Source organism: Colobus angolensis, unplaced genomic scaffold, assembly GCF_000951035.1.
Source record: "Colobus angolensis palliatus isolate OR3802 unplaced genomic scaffold, Cang.pa_1.0 Scaffold38, whole genome shotgun sequence".
Classification (NCBI taxonomy): domain Eukaryota; kingdom Metazoa; phylum Chordata; class Mammalia; order Primates; family Cercopithecidae; genus Colobus; species Colobus angolensis.
Window position 1 is genome coordinate 1,768,200 of NW_012117154.1, and position 20,057 is coordinate 1,788,256.

General features: G+C 40.4%; 1 protein-coding gene across 4 annotated transcripts in view; it reads left to right on the plus strand.

Annotated features, from left to right (window-relative positions):
* Positions 1-20,057, plus strand: part of KCNJ15 (potassium channel, inwardly rectifying subfamily J, member 15) — a 142,447-nt gene that overhangs the window by 55,275 nt on the left and 67,115 nt on the right. For 2 of the 4 annotated variants that reach the window (XM_011954014.1, XM_011954021.1), the window contains exon 1: positions 12,126-12,229. The exons of the other annotated variants lie outside the window; for them this stretch is intronic. The gene's annotated coding sequence lies outside the window, so the exon portion shown is untranslated. Of the gene's footprint in view, positions 1-12,125; positions 12,230-20,057 lie in introns of those variants that run through there. 4 annotated transcript variants of the gene reach the window in all.

Genomic DNA, 20,057 nt, shown 5'->3' on the forward strand with positions numbered 1-20,057 from the left:
TATTTTGTTCCTGCTGACTCTTAAGTGGAATATATTGTGTCCAGGTATATTTTTACATACCAGGTTTTATATTTGCTTCTGCTAAGATTCCAAACAGGCTTATTTGGGAAAATTTGCAAGTTAATTTCTTAGCTAGGGAATTCCTGAACAAAGAAGGAAGTGAAAATCTGAGCCCTAACTTTGTGTCTGGAAAAGGGCTGCACTAATGCATTCTTAAGGAGATTCCTGTCTTCACACCTAAACCAGGCAGAGAGGGATAGGCTTACCTGTTACAATCCTGTGCTGATATGCAGGTAATTTTCTGGTCTTACCTTCAGAGTTCTGTCCTAATGGAGGAAAGCTCACTTCTCACTCTTGCTTTGTTTGGTTCCAAGACCTCAACTTCTGTCCATGTATGGACATTGAAAATTTAGGTTTCTGGCTGGCATAGTGGCTCCATGCTTTGGGAGGTAATCTCACTACTTTCAGAGGATAAGGAAGGAGGATTGGTTGCAGCCAAGAGTTTGAGACCAGCTGGGCAACAAAGCAAGACCCCATCTCTACAAAAAATTTAAAGAAATTAGCTGAGCACAGTGGCATATGCCTGTAGTCTCAGCTACTCTGGAGGCTGAGGCAGGAGTAGTTATTGGGCTCAGGAGTTTGAGGCTGCAATGAGCTATGATTCAGCCTGGGAAACAGGGTAAGACCCTGTCTCTATAAAAAAAGAAAGAAAAATTAGTCTTACATGTTTCCGAAACCCAAATCCACTCCATTCCCACCTGCAAGCATTAGGTCACATGTTTACCGCACCTTGATTGAAAGCATTTTTTTTTTAATGCTATACAGCCTTTCTAAACATTTGCAGCATGAACATTTTCAGGTTATCCAGATTGTTGTCACGCTGACCACATGATCTAACATTTCCACATCAGCATTTATAACCTCACCTGGGCTGTTTTTGAAGCTGAACTCAACAATATTTCCTTAGATTCAGCATAAAGAATTGGAGAGCCAAAATACGAAACGTATCATCTTCTGAGAAATACCCCTAAAAGTAAAGCTAACATCTCAGGTGGCCCTGTGGTGTCCTAAATGATGAATGGCATATCTGTATTTCTTCAATTAGTCCACCGATACCAAGGCCTCCGTTTTCTGGGAGGACTTGGGCACAGAACCGTAGTACTGGGGCTTACAGCAGCAAGTGCAGGCCCACTAACAACCAGCAGATGGCGAAAGTATAACCAGTCCCTCGGGAAGGGCCCAGCGCTCCTGAGATCAGGAATAAGAAAGGAGGGAGCCGTTTGTCATTTAAAGGAGAGTTTTGAGGACAGGCTTGAGCTGTGTGAAATTTGAGATATTCAGGGAAGCTGATATGTGTTAATCTGTTCCAAGTGACACATGAAAATATCTTCTGCCAACCCAACTCTGTTTACTTTTTTAATTTCCTCAGAAGAAAAAAGAACTGATTGTATCAACAGTGGGACAGGAGGAAAAACAAGGTAAATATCCAGAGGCAGGGACAGAAGTCTGCAGGTTATATTAATACAACATTTTAAGCAGATGGGTCTTTCTTTGAAGGCGAAGCACCTTTCATTTGCTTGCCACTCTGAATAAAAATTACCACCCCCAAAGAAAACAAAATAAACCCAATATTTACCATGCCCAGCCAACTTTGCCTTTGCATGGAGTTACCATGGACTTTCCTTGTTGTGAAAGGAGCTCCAGCCCCTTCTGAACCTTCAACTGCAACTCTAAGCAGGTAAGAGTGCATCCCTACTTTCCCCACTGTTCTGGGGTGTGGTAAGACAGGCTTTTCTAAATCCTGTCGATTCCAAGGACTTGTAGAATTCCTTGTGAGACAAGAATGTCTGTGGAGAAGAGTGGTTTGATAAATAATTCTACCGCAAAGACACGTGCAAGTGAATGTTCATTGCAGCCCTATTCACAATAGCAAAGACATGGAGTCAACCTAAATGCCCATCAAGGACAGATTGGATAAATAAAATGTGGTCCATATATACCACGGAATACTGCGCAGCCTTAACAGACTAATGAGATCATATCCTTTGCAGGAACATGGATGAAGCTGGAGACCATTATCCTTAGCAAACTAACCAGGAACAGACATCCAAATACCACGTTTTCAGTTGTAAGTGTGAGCTAAATGTTGAGAATTCATGAACACAAAGAAGCAAAGAACAAACACTGGGGTCTACTTGAGAGTACAGAGAGGGAGGAGGGAGACAAGCAGAAACGATAACAATTGAGTATTGGGCTTTTAATACCTTGAAGCAGAAGTTAAAAGGAGAAAAACAAGTTTTCCTATACTTGGCTGACTCACTCCAAGGCTAGCAATAGGCAGGGCCCTAGCAGGGCCTTGATAACACTATCTGAAAAGCCAGAGCCCAAAGGAATGAGCTCCAGAGACTCTCCCAACACCCCCTCCCCCCAAGCAAGGATAAGAAAAATAGTTTCTTCTTATCAGTTTCCCCCTTTGAAATTCTTTCCCTATACCATTATCCTTTGAGCTGTTCTCACAACTTTTGTAACTATTTCTGCAAGTTTGCAAGGATTTTGTAAGTTGCTGTTTTCCAGCTGTGCAGTATGGCGAAGGTCACAAGATAAGCCTGAGTTGTAAAACATGTCGCTGTTTGATACTCTGCCTTTCTTCTGCTTCTGTGAAGCTTGCTTGCCCACCCTGCAGGTTTCATGCAACTAGCTGGCCAACCCCCTTTAGTTGCATGTATAAAAGTCAAGCCCTGTCTTTGTTCAGGGCTCAGCCTTTGGATGTTAATATGCTGGGCCAGTGGCCACCTAAATAAAATCCTCCTGTTCCACCCATTGGTCTCTCCTGTCCCTTAATTCCCACAACAACCTGAGTGATGAAATAATTTGTACAAGAAATCCCCATGACATGCATTCACCTAAGTAACAAACCTTCACATGTACCCCCAAACCTAAAATAAAAGTTTAAAAAACTTTATGGTTTGGCTGCCTCAATTATCAAGGCTCCCATCCTACCTCACATGCTCCACATAGCAACAGAGAGGCACCCAGGCACAGGAGCACCCATGCACTCAGGCACCCACACACACTACATGGAGGACTGCTTCAGCCTCTCCTTCCCTCAGCACCAGTGTCCTGGGATTTCCCAGAGGAACAAAACAGAAGCCAGTCTGAGTGGTCAGTGTTAAAGCACAGAGGGTTCAGAATGGATATGCACAACAGATAGCTGTGTGTCTAGGAACATCCTGGTCTCCTTAACTTATGGCCCAGGTCATCTGGCTTTTGGGACAAGGGGCGCTACATGACACACAGGGCAGGATGTCAAGGTGAAAAAGTCCAATGTAGAATTTAGTACCAGAAGAGAGAAAAAAAAGAAAAAAAGTGTTCAGATGGGGGTGTGATGAGTTTGATGATGACCATTTCTTTGAATTGGGCAAGTTGAAAAAGAAAAATTAGGCCGGGCGCGGTGGCTCAAGCCTGTAATCCCAGCACTTTGGGAGGCCAAGACGGGCGGATCACGAGGTCAGGAGATGGAGACCATCCTGGCTAACACAGTGAAACCCCGTCTCTACTAAAAATACAAAAAACTAGCCCTGCGAGGTGGCGGGCGCCTGTAGTCCCAGCTACTCGGGAGGCTGAGGCAGGAGAATTGAACCCGGGAGGCGGAGCTTGCAGTGAGCTGAGATCCGGCCACTGCACTCCAGCCTGGGCGACAGAGTGAGACTCCGTCTCCAAAAAAAAAAAAAAAAAAAGAAAGAAAAATTAGCATTGGGTGGTGCAAGTGCAGGCTAATCTTGGGGAATGTGGAAAGGCACAATACAAAGTAAACAACTGTATATTGATCCCTGGAGATGTTTCTGAGGAAGCAGGGAATACTTCATTCTCACGTAGGCTCAGTGATAGAAATGATTCATCTATTTTGTTGCAGAGGAAAAGTTCATTGCTATGAGATATCCAGTTTTCATAATATGAAAGGAGCATATGACAATGAGTATTACTACTCAATGATGAGTAATATGTGTTTATGAATATGCATGTGTAAAACTGAGTTTTTTTTTATCATTATGTTGAAGGTGGTTTTCCTTACTCCCTCTTATTGCTGCAACTCTTTGTGAAAGTGATGCATTTCCCTTTATGAGTTACTGATTCAAAACCCTCTTGTCCAATTTGTCACATTTTTCTCATTTCTGGACTCACAGTTCTAATTCAGTTTTCTCCTGGGGTTTCAACATGGTTAATTTTTTTCATTTGTTCCTTATTAACCTTTGTTTTAAATAGTGGTAGACTAAATCACACACCCGCTTGCTTTGCTTGAAAATTAACTTTTGCATCTTCCGATCAATAGAATTTTTGTTTAGATCTTTGAATACAGATTGAGAAATGTAATGGCTAAGTTACCAAAATCAACTAAATTCAGGTAAAACATTTTTGTTTTAATTCCATTAAATCTTGTTTGGGTTACTTTTTCTTTTGTGTAGGTATTAATAATACTTACTCTATTTCCAATCTAACATTGATAAAAGATAAATGCACTTTTATTTCTCTGAATACTTTTATTTAGGAAAACCTTCTTCCAAATGTGCAGTGAGTAATTTTAATATTCTATTGAACACTCACTAAAGTTACAGTGCTGAGTATGATACTTAAATGGAGACCCAGAGGAGGCCCCATCTGTGGACAGTTATAATAGTACTTAGACCATTTTCCTAACTGGGTTCTCCTTTAGCTCCAGGATATAAGCTTAAAGTAACACTAGTAATCTACTCTTTAGATTTAATGTGAAAAATAAGGGCAAATGTTTAAGCTTCTAGAAATATAAAGTTGTCGAGGTTGTTAATGCTAACTGTGGTCATTTAAGAATAATTTGCAAGACAGAATCCCAAACCAGCTTTCTTACCTAGTGATAGGGCCCCAACTGAAAACCGCTCTCTGCTGATGCAGAAGCAGACAGGCTCACCTTTTTTGATTGAAGTGAGTAGAAACTCCCCTGAAAAAGGAGTTTTTTAAATAGCAACTAAACCTCAACCCCCAACTGAAAAATACTGGAAGATCAGGGATTCCTGGAGGAAAGAGGTCCTGGACTTCAGCATTCGTCCTATTGGTTTAGGCTACAAGGTACCCAAGACAGCACCAGGCACCAATAGGCAAACTGCTGCAGGCCAGGTCACCTTCACTCAGGATCCCTTTGTGGTTACCAGGTGTCAATTGAGGAACATGGTGAGACAAGTCTCAATCATTTTAGGAGGTTTATTCACCAAAGTTAAGGATGTGCGCCTGTGACACAGCCTCAGGAAGTCCTGACGACATGTGCCCAAGGTAATTGGGGCACAGCTTGGTTTAATACATTTTAGGGAGACATGAGACATTAACCAATAAATATAAGAAGTATACTGGTTCCTTCCAGAAAGGTGAGGACAACTCAAAGCAGGGAGGGAACTTCCAGGTCACAGGGAGGTGAGAGGCAAAAGATTGCATTCTTTTGAGTTTCTGATAAGCCTTTCCCAAAGGAGACAATCAGAATGTGCATCTATCTCAGTGAGCAGAAGGATGACTTTGAAATAGAATGAGAAGCAGATTTGCCCTGAGCAGTTCCCAACTTGAAGAGGCCCAAGATATCTTCCTTTTGCAAAGTCTTAATAGAAGCTGAAGGCTTCAGATTTAACCCAATTACTGCTGTTAAACATTGCAGACAATGGTTCCCAACTAGGGGTGATTTTGACCCCCAAGGGACATTTGTCAAAATCTAGAAACAGTTTGATGATCACAGCTGAGGGAGGGGATGCTGTGAAATCTAGTTGGTAAAGGCCAAGGCTGCAGCATTCTGAAATACACAGAACAGCTTCCCGTCCCACCCAACAAATAATGATTTAGCCAAAAATATCAACAGTGACAGCACTGATAAGTGCTGCTACATCGAATCATTTTTCTAAAAGTACTAAGAGATTAAAACTTATATCACATGACTAATTTGTGGGGATTAGAAGTTTTTTAACAGCTTTGTTAAGATATAATTCACATACCAAACAATTCAACATTTGAAGTATACAATGGTTTTAGTTTGTTTAGAGTTACGCAATTGCTACCTTACGTTTTATATTTTAATCACCCCAAAAATACAGCCAGTGCATTTTAGTCATCATCTCTCCATCCTCCCTCTGCTCCCCACCCTAAGCCTTAGCAACCATTCATCTGCTTTCTGTATCTATAGTTCTGCCTGTTCTGTACATTTCACATTGATGAAATTATACAGTGTGTGGTCTTTTGCATCTGGTTTCTTTCACCTTGCATAATGTTTTCAAAGTTCCTCCACGTTGTCATCTGTATCAGTATTTCATTCCATTTTATTGTGGAATAATGGGATTTATAACTATACTGCTGCAAGAATCAGGAGAATGGAGAGACCACTGGGTGGAATAGGAGGATTTTATTGAGTGCACTCCAGCCCAGCGGATTAACATCCAAAGGCCGAGCCCTGAACAAAGGCAGGGCTTGACTTTTACACACACTTCTGAAAGGGGGCTGACAAGTTTGAAACAAGCTTACAGTGGTGCAAAATGCTGTGGCACAAAAGCAGGTAACAAAGGCAGTTTATCAAACAGTGACAGGCTTGTAACTCAGGCTTGTTTAAGCACATCATGTGACTCCTGCTGTGTGGCCTAGGTGGCTGTAATCGCTGTAATACAGGTTTGCTCAAGCCTATCTTGTGTCTTTCAGTGTGCTGCCTGGATGGAAAGCAGGAACTTACAGAAACCAGCCACAGAAAATAGGAATTTGCAAACTTATGAAACATGCCAGGGTACAATAGCACACGGGGTGGGGAGGGCGATGGGGGCTCGAGCTGCCTAAAAGAGAAAAATTAGTTTTTCCTCTTTTTAACTTCTGCTTCATTCCCCCTTTGATGCTTTTTATAAATGAGGTTTAATGGAAAGCATCAGTATTATTTAATTCTTCATGTGAAGGTAGTAGCTCTTTATTTGGCAAGGGTTGATATTTAGTTACAGCCATTAGTCAAGTGGTAGTTTGTTTATCTACAAGAGCCTCTGTAGCTGTTTGGATGTTCTTAACAAGGAGAGGTAGGAGACAAGCAAGTATGAGGCAGACTCCCAGTATGGCTAAAACTATTACTACTAAGGTTTTAAATCCTCCAAGGATAAAAACCAGCCCCCAAAGAGGGAATCTGGAGACCATCCTTTCCAAGCCTGTACTGGAACATGGGCTAATTTTTGGATTTTTACAGTTATATTCTTGATGACCTTTCCATTGTCATCAATCTCTAGGCAGCAGTTAATTAAATTGAACTTCCCACACATCCCTCCTTCCTGGGCTAGGAGGTAGTTTAGGGCTAATCTATTTTGATAAATAGGATTCCTTATTTTTGTGGCTTACTGGGCTAGCAGATTTAAGGCCTTTACTGTATCATTTGCAATAATTTTAAGTACTCCTTGTAACCTTATGATACGGTTGAGCATGTAAATAGTGGTATGGTATCCGTGCATTCCACCTTACGCCCAGGTGGCTGGGCCATAATATTGGATTATTCTTTCGGGAGGCCATTCATTGTCCTTCCACTTCCCTATGGTTATGCCCCCTTTTATTTCTCCTTTTAGTTTCATCATAGATAGGGTACCCTAAGGTTTCTCCTTGTTTTAAAGGGATTAGAAAGAAGGACAGTCTAATTGTTCCTAGTATGCAGGCCCTTGACCATTTAGTTGGTAGTTGCCAATATGCCCACAGTCCACAGATTCAGTAGAGGCCTGAGGGTGCCTGCCAGGCATTTGGAGCTTCAAGTTGGTACCAAGAGTAGCATATTTATACCCAGCAAGCAAGGACAAAAGAGGTCTTTACCCGGGGAAGGGGGCTGAGCAAAGTGGCAAAACAGCAGTAAAACAACTAATATTATAAGGAAAGCTACTGGACTTAAGATTTCTAACCATATTGACTTCCCTGATGATGTCTCAAGCTTCAGCCATGTATAGACTAGTCAGCTTCCAGGGTGACTAGAGCAGAGCTGTTGCCTCCTCCATCTTCGGCCATGCATTGACTGGTCAGCTTCCAGAGTGACCAGAGCAGGGCTGTCAGTGTCTTCAATGGCAATTTGATCCCATTGTAGAATCGGCTGGCACAGATGGTCTGGATCCTGTTGACTGGTCCATTTGTCTCAGGCAGCTGGCTTCAGCTGACTGTGGTGGACCCATGGCACAATTACTGCAACTTTAATGGCAGTGTGAGTGGACAAGATTACAGTATGTGGCCCATCCCATATAGATCCCAAAGTGGTTGGATTCCATTTTTTGACCCAAATAGCATCCCTGGGTTTGAAGGGGTGTGCCGGGTCTGTCAGGCTTATGGGCATTCTTTCCTGTACCTTGCCATGGACACCCTACATGGCTGTCCCTAAAGCCTGTATTTGCCTTCTTAAAGTTAGTTCCCATTGTTCACGGAGATCACCCTTAACTTGACCTATGACTGGGGTTGCCGGCCGAACAAGATTTCATAGGGTGAATACCTGGTTTGTTTGGTGGGGGTGCACCTTACTCAGAGGAGGACCATGGGCAAGACCTGATATCATCTTAGGTGGGTCTCTTGGCAATATTTTATTTTAGTAGTTGAGTGTCCAGTTCATGTGCTCTACCTTTTTTGAGCTCTGCAACTGGTAGACTGTGTGTAATTTCCATTTATTTTTAATAGCCATACCAGTTCTTGAACTATTTCAGCTACAAATGCTGGTCCATTGTCTGACCCAAGAGTCAGGGGCAGTCCAACTCTGGGGATAATGTCTCTTAGCATTACTTTAGTTACCTCCTGTGCTTTTTCTCTTTGGGTGGGAAAAGCTTTGACTCATCCTGACAAGGTGCAGATGAGTACTAGCATGTACTAATAGCCCCCTGCTCAGGGCAGCTTTGTGAAGTCCATAGCAGGTTTTCAAAGGGTGTGGCTCCCATTTCCTGAATTCCCAGGGACCGAGTAGGTTATTATGGGTTATTCTGGGCACATGTTAGACATTGTTCGCAAATGGCTTGGGTGAGAGGGCGGTGAGCCATGGCACATAGAAGTGACATCCCAGTAGTGTTCGTAGTGCCGTTTTCCCCATGTGAGTCTCTTGGTGGAATTGTTTTACACACTTAGGGGCCACCATTTCAGGGATGGCTAGCCTCCCATCAGAGAATTTCCACCATCCTTCTTCAGTGCATTTTCCAGTTTCTCAGGCAAACCAGGCCTTCTCATTCGGAGAGTAACTTGGGATCTTGGGGAGGGGAGGCTCTGGGAGGAGAGGCATAGCTAGGGATTCCTTTTCCAAGTGTGGAGTAGTCATTGCTGCCCGTTTTGCCTCCCTGTCTGCCTTTCTGTTTCCTTTGGTCTCTAGTGTTCTTGCCTTTTGGTGCCCTCTGCAGTGCTAACAGCTACCTTCCTTGGGGTCTATACAGTGTCTAAGAGCTATAAAATCTCCTCTTTGTACTTTCTTTCTTTTTTCCCCACCAATTAAGGGTCCTCTCTCCTTGTATGTAGCTCCATGAACATGCAGTGTGACAAAGACACATTTGGAATCAGTGTAAATATTGACCTTTTTGTCTCTCACCAGCAAAAGAGCCCTTGTTAGGGCTATTAGCTCTGCCTTCTGGGCTGATGTTCCGGGGGGCAGAGGCTGAGCCTCTACCACTGAGTCCAATGTTACCACCGCATAACCTGCCCAACAGACCCCTTCCATTATGAAACTGCTCCCATCTGCAAAGTAACAACTGGGTCCCTGAGGGGCTGGTTTGTAAGATCTCCCCACCTCGAGAATACTTCATCTACCATTTTCACACAGTCATGGAGGGGGGTTCCCGGTTCAATCGGGAGCAAGGTGGCCAGGTTAAGGGTGTTTACTGTTTCTAAAGTTATGCGGGGATTTTCGCATGGGAGTCCCTGGTACTGAGTCATTCCCGGATTTGAAAACCAGTGATGCCCTCTCTGGTTCATTAGAGTTATAACTGAATGCATTAACTGGATCGTCAGCTGCTGCCCTAGAGTCAGTTTGTTAGCTTCTTGTGCCAGTAGGGCTGTGGCAGCTAGTGCCTTAAAGCAAGGGGGCTACCTTAATGCCACTGGGTCTAGTTACTTGGATAAGTATGCCACCAGGCGATGCCACAATCCTGTGTATTGAGTCAGGATTCCAACAGCCATTCCCTTTTGTTCGTGGAAATATAGAAAGAAAGGCTCAGTTATGTCAGGCAGTCCTAAGGCTGGGGCCTGTGTTAAGGCTTCTTTGATTTGTTTAAATGCTTTCTCCTGGTCAGCCAGAGGAGGGGTTCCTTTTCTCTCCCCTTGAATCTGGCCATGTTCATCATAATAGAGGGGTCCCTGAGTTTCCCAGGGAGGCATCTGCAAAACCCCGGGCATGGCCAGGCCAGAGGTGGCTGGCTTGATCATCCTGACTTTCCTTCTTGACCTCCTGTGGTGGTGGTTTTTATTTTTCATTTTGAGCTGAGGCCGGGGTTCATTACCATTTGAATTTGACTCCTCAGGGGCCAGTCTCGGTAAAGCCGGGTAGATTGGAGTGTAGGGAGGAGGAATTCCTATCTCCTCTGGTGATTCCTGCAGAACTGGTTTTTCCTGTGGCTTTCCCTTTGTTTCTGTAGCTGATAGAGAAGCTGATTTTTCTTTCACTTTAAGTTCGGCTCAAGCCACAACTGTGAGGCAGGACTGGAACCATGCAGGGCAGTTTTGGACTGTATATAAGGAATTGGTCTGGATGCCCTGGCTGTCCGCCCACCCTAGTCACCACCTTAAATACACGGCCAATTGTTTCCCGATCTATAGTTCCTTCTGCCAGCCATCTGACACCAAAAGAGGGCCATTCTATTTCACAGAGAGTTCTCAACCTCTGGAGGGGTCAACTTGATCCCATAACCCTCTGCATAACCTTTCTTGAAGTTCTTTAACATACATTGTAATGGGGTGGCTTTCGACAGCTTCCCTCCAATTTCCTCCCAGTTATGACGGAACTTATTCACTTTTACTTTCGCTTCAGACCGATTAGACCATCTCCCTCATGGGAGTTTTCAGATGCCACTTAGCTTTAATGGAGGGTTCATATGAGTCCCGAACCTGGACCAACACAATTGCTAAATTGTGGGATGCCTCCCTAAACCGTATGCAGTAGCCCTGGAGGAAGTTCACCACTAGTCCTGGTTGGTCCCACAATTCGCTAGGGGCGTACGGTCTATGCTAATAGACCTGTGGTCCTACCCACTTCACTCCCCACATTGGCTCCTTTTAGAATTTAGAGCTGCCTCTTTCACATGCATTCACACACTTCCCTGCTTCCAGTTCCTTTCCTCTGGGTGGGATGTAGGTTTCATCTGACTTTGTGAGCCACTCTCGCATCCTGGGTTGGACTACTCAGTACACCCTGGGTATAGGTTACATCCGACTTTGTGAGCCACTCTCACATCCTGGGTCAGACTACTTGGTGCACCCTTGGAAGTTGATCAGGCTCCCCTTCTGTCTTTGTGGCATGGGTCCTGCCTTGGGCCCCAAACCTTACCACGGTCCTGTAGCGCACTATCCCTGGAATCGTCCTGTAATCCCTTAGGTTCTGTTGCGCTGTCAGGGAGGTGCACTGGATCACAGGAGAGCTGATCCCTTCTCTGGGTTTAAGTTCCCCGATGGCATGCCTGAGGTCACGGTTCTCCCCCAGCTCGGGGCCCCAGACACACAGGCAAAGGAGACAGCAAACCTTTCATCTCCACTCCTGGCTGGCTCACCAAAATGTTGTAGGAATCAGGAGACTGGAGAGACCACTAAGTGGAACAGGAGGATTTTAGTGAGTGCACTCAAGCCCAGCAGATTAACAACCAAAGGCTGAACCCTGAACAAAGGCAGGGCTTGACTTTTATACACACTTCTGAAAGGGGGTTGGCTAGTTTGAAACAAGCTTACAGTGGAGCGAAACGCAGTGGCATGAAAGCAGGTAACAAAGACAGCTTATCAAACAGTGACAGGCCTGTAACTCAGGCTTGTTTAAGCATGTCATGTGACTCCTGCTTTGTGGCCCAAGTGACTGTAATCTAGGCTTGCTCAAGCTTATCTTGTGTCCTTTACTGTGCCACCCAGATGGAAAGCAGGAACTTACAGAAACCAGCCACAGAAAACGGGAATTTGTTTATAATTCATCAGCTGATGGGCATTTGGGTTGCATCCACTTTTTGACTATTCTGCATAGTGCTACTGTGAATATTCATGCACCAATTTTTATGTGGAGGTATGTTTTTATTTCTCTTGGGTATATACCTAAGAATAGAATGATTGGATCATATAATAACTCTGTGTTTAACATTTTGAGAAATTGCCAAAATTTTTCTTTTTTTTTTTTTTTTTTGAGACGGAGTCTTGCTCTGTTGCCCAGGCTGGAGTGCAGTGGCCGGATCTCAGCTCACTGCAAGCTCCGCCTCCCGGGTTTACGCCATTCTCCTGCCTCAGCCTCCCGAGTAGCTGGGATTACAGGCGCCCGCCACCTCGCCCAGCTAGTTTTTTATATTTTTTAGTAGAGACGGGGTTTCACTGTGTTAGCCAGGATGGTCTCGATCTCCTGACCTCGTGATCCGCCCACCTCGGCCTCCTAAAGTGCTGGGATTACAGGCTTGAGCCACTGCACCCGGCCCAAAATTTTTCTTTTTCTTTATGTTACCACCCATAATGGATGAACATTCCAATTTCTTTGCATCCTTGCCAACACATGTTATTATCTGTCTTTTTCGTTATAACTATCATCGTGGTTTTGAAGTGGTATCTCATTGTGGTTTTGATTTGCATTTCCCTAGTGGCTAAAGATGTTGAACATCTTTTCATGTTTTTATTGACAAGTTGTTTCTTTTCTTTGGGTAACTGTCTTTTTAGATCCATTATCCTTTTTTAAACTCAGTTATTTATATTTTTGTTGTTGAGTTCTTAAAAATTCTTCATGCAGTCTGGATATAAGCCCATTATCAGTTATGTGATTTGCAAATATTTTCTCCCATTCTGTGGATTGTCTTCTTTTCACTTTCCTGATTGTATTATTTGCAGCACAAAAATGTTTAATTATACTAATGTCCAAATTATCTATTTTTCTCTCTTGTCAGTTTTTTGTTTGTTTGTTTATTTTTATTGTCATCTGTAACAGCAGTTCACAACGTTTGCTTTCATGTTTCCTCTTAAGAGTGTCATAGATTTAGCTCTTCTATTTAGGTTTATGACCTATCTCAAGTTAATGCAATGTCCTTAGTGAATTATCTTGGTAGTACTGATTGAAATGAACTAGTTTACTTTCAGACTTTCAGTTTGATTCTGTTGATCTATGTGTTTATCTTTATGTCAATACCATACTGTCTTGTTTATTATAGCTTTGAAATAAGTTTTGAAATCACTGTGAGATCTTCAATTTAGTTCTTTTTCAAGATTCTTTTGGCTACTCTGGTTCCTTTGAATTTCCATATAAATTCTAGAATCACCATGTCAGTTTCTACAAAATAGCCATTTGGAATTTTGGTAGGTATTGCATTGAATGTATAGATCAATTTGATGAGTGTTGCCATTTTAACGATACCAATTATTCCAATCCACGAACATGGAATGTCTTTCCCTTTATTTTGGTCTTTTTAAATTTCTTTCAACAACGTTTTGTAGTGTACAAAGTGTTACATTACCATGTCATAGTTGTTCGTTGTACAAGTCTTATAATTTTTCATTAAATTTATTCCCAAGTATCTTATTCTTTTTGGATGTTATAAATAAAATTGTTTTCTTAATTTCTTTTCAGATTCTTCATTGCTAGCATATAACAATGCAATTAATTTGTGTATATTGATCTTGTATAATGCAACCTTTCTAAATTAATTTATTCTAATTATTAATAGTAAATTACTTAAATTTTCTACATAACAAATCATGTCATATGTAAATATAAGAACTTTTCCTTTTGTTTTTGCAATCTTAATTTTTAAGATTTATCTTGTTTACCCAATCTCCCAGGCTAGAACCTCCAGAATATTGTTAAATAGAAGTAGTGAGAGTGGACATACTTATGCTGTACTTGATCTTTGGGGAAAAGCATTTGGTCTTTCACCATTAAGTATGATATGAGCTGAGATTTTGTATTGTTTGTTTTGTTTTTGTAGATACCCTTCATCAAGTTGAAGAAGTTTTCCTCTATTCGTGGTTTATTGAGTCGTGTTTTTGTTTGTTTGTTTGTTTGTTTGTTTTTTATCATGAATGGATTTTGGATTTTGTTGCATGCTTTTTCTGCTCTATTGAAATGACCACGTTTTTTTTTGTTCTTCTTTCTATTGATATGGGGCATTACATTGATCGATTTTTTTGAATGTTAAACCAGTATTGTATTTCTGAGATACATCCCACTTTGTCATAGTGAGTGTGTAATCCTTTTTATATGTATCAATATTTAATTTGCTTGTATTTTATTGATGACTTTTGTGTTTTATATTCATAATAGATGTAGGTCTGGTTTTCTTGTGATATCTTTTGTTTTTTGTAGGTCTGGTTTTCTTGTGATATCTTTTGTTTTTGTGTATATATAAAACAGACCTCATAAAATGAGCTAGGAATTGTTTTCTATTTTTTCAAAGAATTTTTGAATAATAATAATAATTTGAATAAATAATGATTCTTTAAATAATTGGTAGAATGCACTAGTGAAGTTATCTGGGTCTGGGTTTTTCTTCTGGGAAGTTTTAAAATTACTCATTCATTAGAGGTTTCTTTTTAAGATTTTCTATTTCCTTTCAAGTCAGTTGTAGTAGTTTATGTATTTTTAGAAATTTTCCCATTTCATTTATGTCCATGGCATACAATCTTTCATACTATTCCCTTATAATATTTTTTATTTCTGTAAGATTAGTAATAATATTCCCTCTTTAATTCTTGATTTTAACAATTTGAATCTTCTCTCTTTTTTTCTTAGTCAATCTGGCTGAAATTTGGTCAACTGTGTTGGTTTGGGCAAGGAATCAACTTTTGGTTATTAAGTTTTGATATAACTTTTCTAATCTTTATTGTATCAATTAGTGCTCTATTTTTTATGTATTACTTTCTTATGCTTACTTTAGATTTCATTTTCTCTCATTTTTCCAGTGTTTTAAGGTCGAAGTTTGGGAAATTGATTTGAGATCTTTCTTCTTTTATAGTGTAGATATTTATGGCTATACATTTTCCTCTAAACATTGCTTTAAGTGCGTCCAATTCATTTTAGTTTGGTGTGTTTTTGTTTTAATTTATCTCAAAGGATTTTTAAATTTCCTGTATGACTTCTTCTTTGAATCACTGGTTATTTATGAATGTATTATTTAATTTCCAAATATTTATACGTTTTAAAAATTTTCAACTATTATTAATTTATGATTCGATTCCAATGTCATTGGAGAATACACTTTGCATTATTCAAACCTTTTAACTTTACTGAGGCTTGTTTTATGGCCTAGCATACGGCCTGTCCTGAAAAAAGCTCCATGTGCACTTGTAAAGAAGATGTATATTCTACTGTTTGTGGGTGGATGGTCTATAGATGTTTGTTAGTTCTAGTTTGTTTATAGTGTTGTTTGTTTATAATTATATATCCTTTATAATCTTCTTCCCATTCTATACATTGTGGAAAGTGAGGTTTTGAAGTCCCTAACTATTATTGTTGAATTGTCTGTTTCTGTTTCTTCCTTCAGTTCTGTAAGTTTTTGCTTTACATACTTTGGGACACTGTTGTTAGATATTTATATGATTATAATTATTACATTTTTCTCATAGATTGGCCCTTTTATCATTATTATGTGTCTTCCATATCTCCACTAACATTTTCTGGTCTTAAAGTTGATGTTGTTTGATGTTAGCATAACCACTCTGGCTCCCTATAGTTACTAGTGGCATGACATATCTTTTTTCATTCTTTTACTTTCAGCCTATCATCTGTGGACAATATATAGCTGAATCTTGTTTTTTTTTAATCCAATTTAACAACTTATGCCTTTTGATTCGACTATTTAAGCCATTCACATTGCATAATTATTACTATGATTGGATATATGTCTACAGTTTTACTCTTTGCTTTCTGTATGTCTCATATCACATTTTGTTCTCTGTTCTACCTTTATTACTTTCTTTTGTATTAAATTAATGTCTGTAGTATAATATTTTAATTTTTAGTGATTTTCACTATATTTTTAGCTGTTTTCTTAGTGGTTGCCCCAGGGCTGTGTAGACTGACTAAGAAAAAAGAGAGATGACTCAAATTATTAAAATCAAGAATGAAAGAGGAAATATCATTACTAATTTTACAGAAATAAAAAGTATCATAAGGCAATAGTATGAATAATGTATATATTAACTTATCAGAATTATGTGTACTACCTTAATGTGAGTAAAATATAGACACTTTACTCTTACATAGCTCTAGTCTCTCTTCCTCTTTTTTAATATTGTTATTATACATATTACCTATACATGTAACAAACCTTGTTATAATTATTACTTTATATAGTTTTATGTCTTTTAAAGAAGCTGAGAGAAGAAAGGAGAGAAATACATAGTTATAGAATTTCTTACATTAATCTTCTTGTTTATGTTTATGTTTATGCTTTCTGAGTCTCTTCATTTTTTTCCCGTGCATTCAGGTTACCAACAGGTGTCAACTTCCTCCAACACAGCTCCACTCCCTTTCACCTCCTTTGGGCTATTTTTGATAAATATGTTAGATTTATATTTGTTATAAGCCCTAGATTATATTTCGAATGAAAGATCTGTACCAAGCTTGTCCAACCTGCGGCCTGGGGACCACATGCAGCCCAGGATGACTTTGAATGTGGCCCAACACAAATTCATAAACTTTCTTAAAACATTGAGGGTTTTTTTTTTTTTTCTCATGAGCTATTGTTAGTGTTAGTGTATTTTATGTGGCCCAAGACAATTCTTCTTCTTCCAGTGTGGCCCAGGGAAGCCAAAAGGGTGGACAGCCTTGTGTCTAATCATTCTACACAATATAGAAAAATGATTAGTTACTGCAGCCCTGGGTTCCTGGCAGACTAAAGAGAAATACCCAATAGAAATAACTTCCTTCTAGCAAGATTTCACAATGGTAATTAAGAGACTTCATAACTTTGTGATCTGTTCAAAAGACTGCCCAAGGCTAAGCCTAAAGGAACTCTCCAAGTTATTAAAGAGAGTTTCACAACTCTGGAGCCTTTTGTGAACAGGACAGCAATGCACTGAAACTATCAGAACTGCTTTAATGTCTGATATTCCTATGGTTATAGAGAACCAACATGAATATTGCTGTTAGAATTACTAGAGAGCTCCTTTTTCTTATATAAACACTTCAACAAATACGAGTTTATGCATAAAGACATCTTTTTTCAGAAGCTGAATAATGAGCAAATGCTTTTTTACAATGTTTTATATTTTTGAATTTTAAAATTTGTTCAGCATCCTGAGTCAGACAAGTCTAAGAATGAAATCAAATGCAAATCTGGCAACAGAGATGTTTTGTGACTCATGAGTAAGCCATTCAGGTACAGACAATACCTGTCAGGCAGGTTAGGTGTGTTGCTAGATCACTTCCTCCAAGCTCAAACACAGATGTGATGTCTAGACACCCACATAAGGTATTTCATGCTAAAATCAAGAAATACTGGGAGTTCCACTGAGACCTTAACTTTCAAGAAAAAAGAAATCAGTGTGCTCAAAGAAGAGTAGGTATAATCAGTCTTTGGACACAGAAATGTTGCACTGTTTTTGGGGAGTCCTTTCTTGAAGCAGACGTTTCTTTCCATTTCTTTTTTTCTTTGTCAGAAAATCATTTCACAAAGCGCTTTGAGATTTAACTAAATTTTCTTATTTTGTTTAAAAAGTTGAGCTGGGGCCGGGCATGGTGGCTCACTCCTGTAATCCCAGCACTTTGGGAGGCCGAGGTGGGTGGATCAAATGAGGTCAGGAGTTTCAAACCAGCCTGGCCAACATGGTGAATCCCCATCTCTACTAAAAATACAAAAATTAGCTGGGCATTGTGGCATGTGCCTGTAATCCCAGCTACTCAGGAGGCTGAGGCAAGAGAATGGCTTGAACCTGGGAGGTGGAGGTTGCAGTGAGCCAAGGTCGTGCCACTGCACTCCAGCCTGGGCAATAGAGCGAGATTTCATCTCAAACAAACAAACAAACAAAAAAAGTTAAGTTGGAATTTGAGCTTATTTATTATTCCTTGAAAATAGTGTAGATACCCTCAGTTGCTACCGTAGGGAGTGCAAGAGCTCAGTGAGTATAATTTGTCCTCCTGGCTTTTTTGTTTGTTTGTTTTGATTGCACATTCACTCTATCAATAATATGAATGTTTCAAATTTTGTCTTTGAAATGTGGACTAGCAAAATTACTAAGATATTGAGTACTTAAAGTTACTTATAAAATACTGCTTAAATATATCAACAATTGTTGGTCTGTAAAGCACTCTAGAAGTTGTTTACAATTTTTACTGACAACTACGTGAAATATAAACATAAAACATTTGGATCTTTGATGAGCTTCAATTAGAGATGATTTTTTCCAGAATATGTCATTTTTCCAATGATAAATGCTTTAGATTGTGTTAATATTTCTGTTCCACAATTGTAGTATTTCCTTTTGCCCATAGGCTTTTTATTCATTCATTTCTTCAAAAAATAAATATTATATTGTTTCATCCCAATGCTTATATGGAGGCTCAGGAGGTTCTGCATCCCGACCCCTCCGCTTTCTGTCTTACCTGCCAGGTCAGGATGAGAAATGCCATTGGGTTTATTGAGGCAGGGATGGTGAGTCTAGCTTTCAGTTTCCTGTACCTGGCTGACATGATTTTCTTCACCACCACTTGCTCTGGCTGATACTTGTATCCATATAGAAAAATATATAGATATAACAAAAGCTTTGAACAAATGAAATCAAATTCTAATTCTAGTAGAAGGCACCTGATGTCATTGTCTTAATGACTTTTTAGAGTATTACTGCACTGATACCCTCCACCAGGGGGTAGGGGAGGAAGCCTATATTCTACTTTGTCTGCATATCTAGTACTTTGCTAGTGGCCGATTTGGTGCTCTGTAAACAGGTCCTTTCTTCCTGATACTTTCATTTTCTTAAGCCCATTAACAACATGAGATAGACACGATGGGTGGATTCCCAAGTCAGATGCTTGGTTCTGAAACTCTCTCTAAAATCTATTGTAGATTGATTTTCAGACCATTTTCCAGTGGTGGAAACAGGCTCTCCCTGTGAGTTTATACAGGCTTGTTTCCCCTAATGTTTCACCCAAAATGAGGTTAACCCTGGAAATTACAGTGCCCCTTAGCTACAGGGGCCCTCCACTGAGAATGGCTTACTCCTAGGTAGGGTACTAGTATTATGCTTGTTGCCTGTTCACATGCCAGGAAAAATACGGATTTCCGCTCCTGAAGTCATAAAAGATTATTCAATCATAAGCCCTATGTTTGGGACTATCTTCAACTATAAGCGGCTGCACACATTCAGCTTGTTCTTCCTGACTGAGGAGGTCCAGAAGCAGACTGTCTGTGGGTGGGAGGGTAACTCACAATGTCGTCAGGGACCCGGTTCCTTTTCATTTCTACTCAGTCATCCTTGGCACAGGTGTGTTGCTCTGTGTTACAAGAGGGCTGTTTGGTCCACCAGCAACAGGAGGAAGGGAAAGGGCCAATGGGCAAAGATGACATATCCATTAGCAAACTCTTCTAAAGAGATTTCCCAGAGGCAGAACGAACTTCTCACCCAAAATTTGGTTCAGATGTTGAGACTGATGATACCACACATGCATCCACTAAGAAAGTATGGAAAGGTTTATTACTCACATAATGATCCAAAAATAGCTTTAGAGACCGGAGAAGAGAGACTGGCTTGGCATTTATTGTGGGTAGAGATGAGACTGGGGTGAAGGCTCTTGCACATGAGTGGAGGCTTGTGGGGTTTAAATTTCCCACCAATTCCAAAGGAGGGAGCACTTGGGCTTTCTTAGCAGCTTCCTGGATGTGGAACAAAAGGAGAAGAAGGAGTAATGGGATTTGAATGCAGCC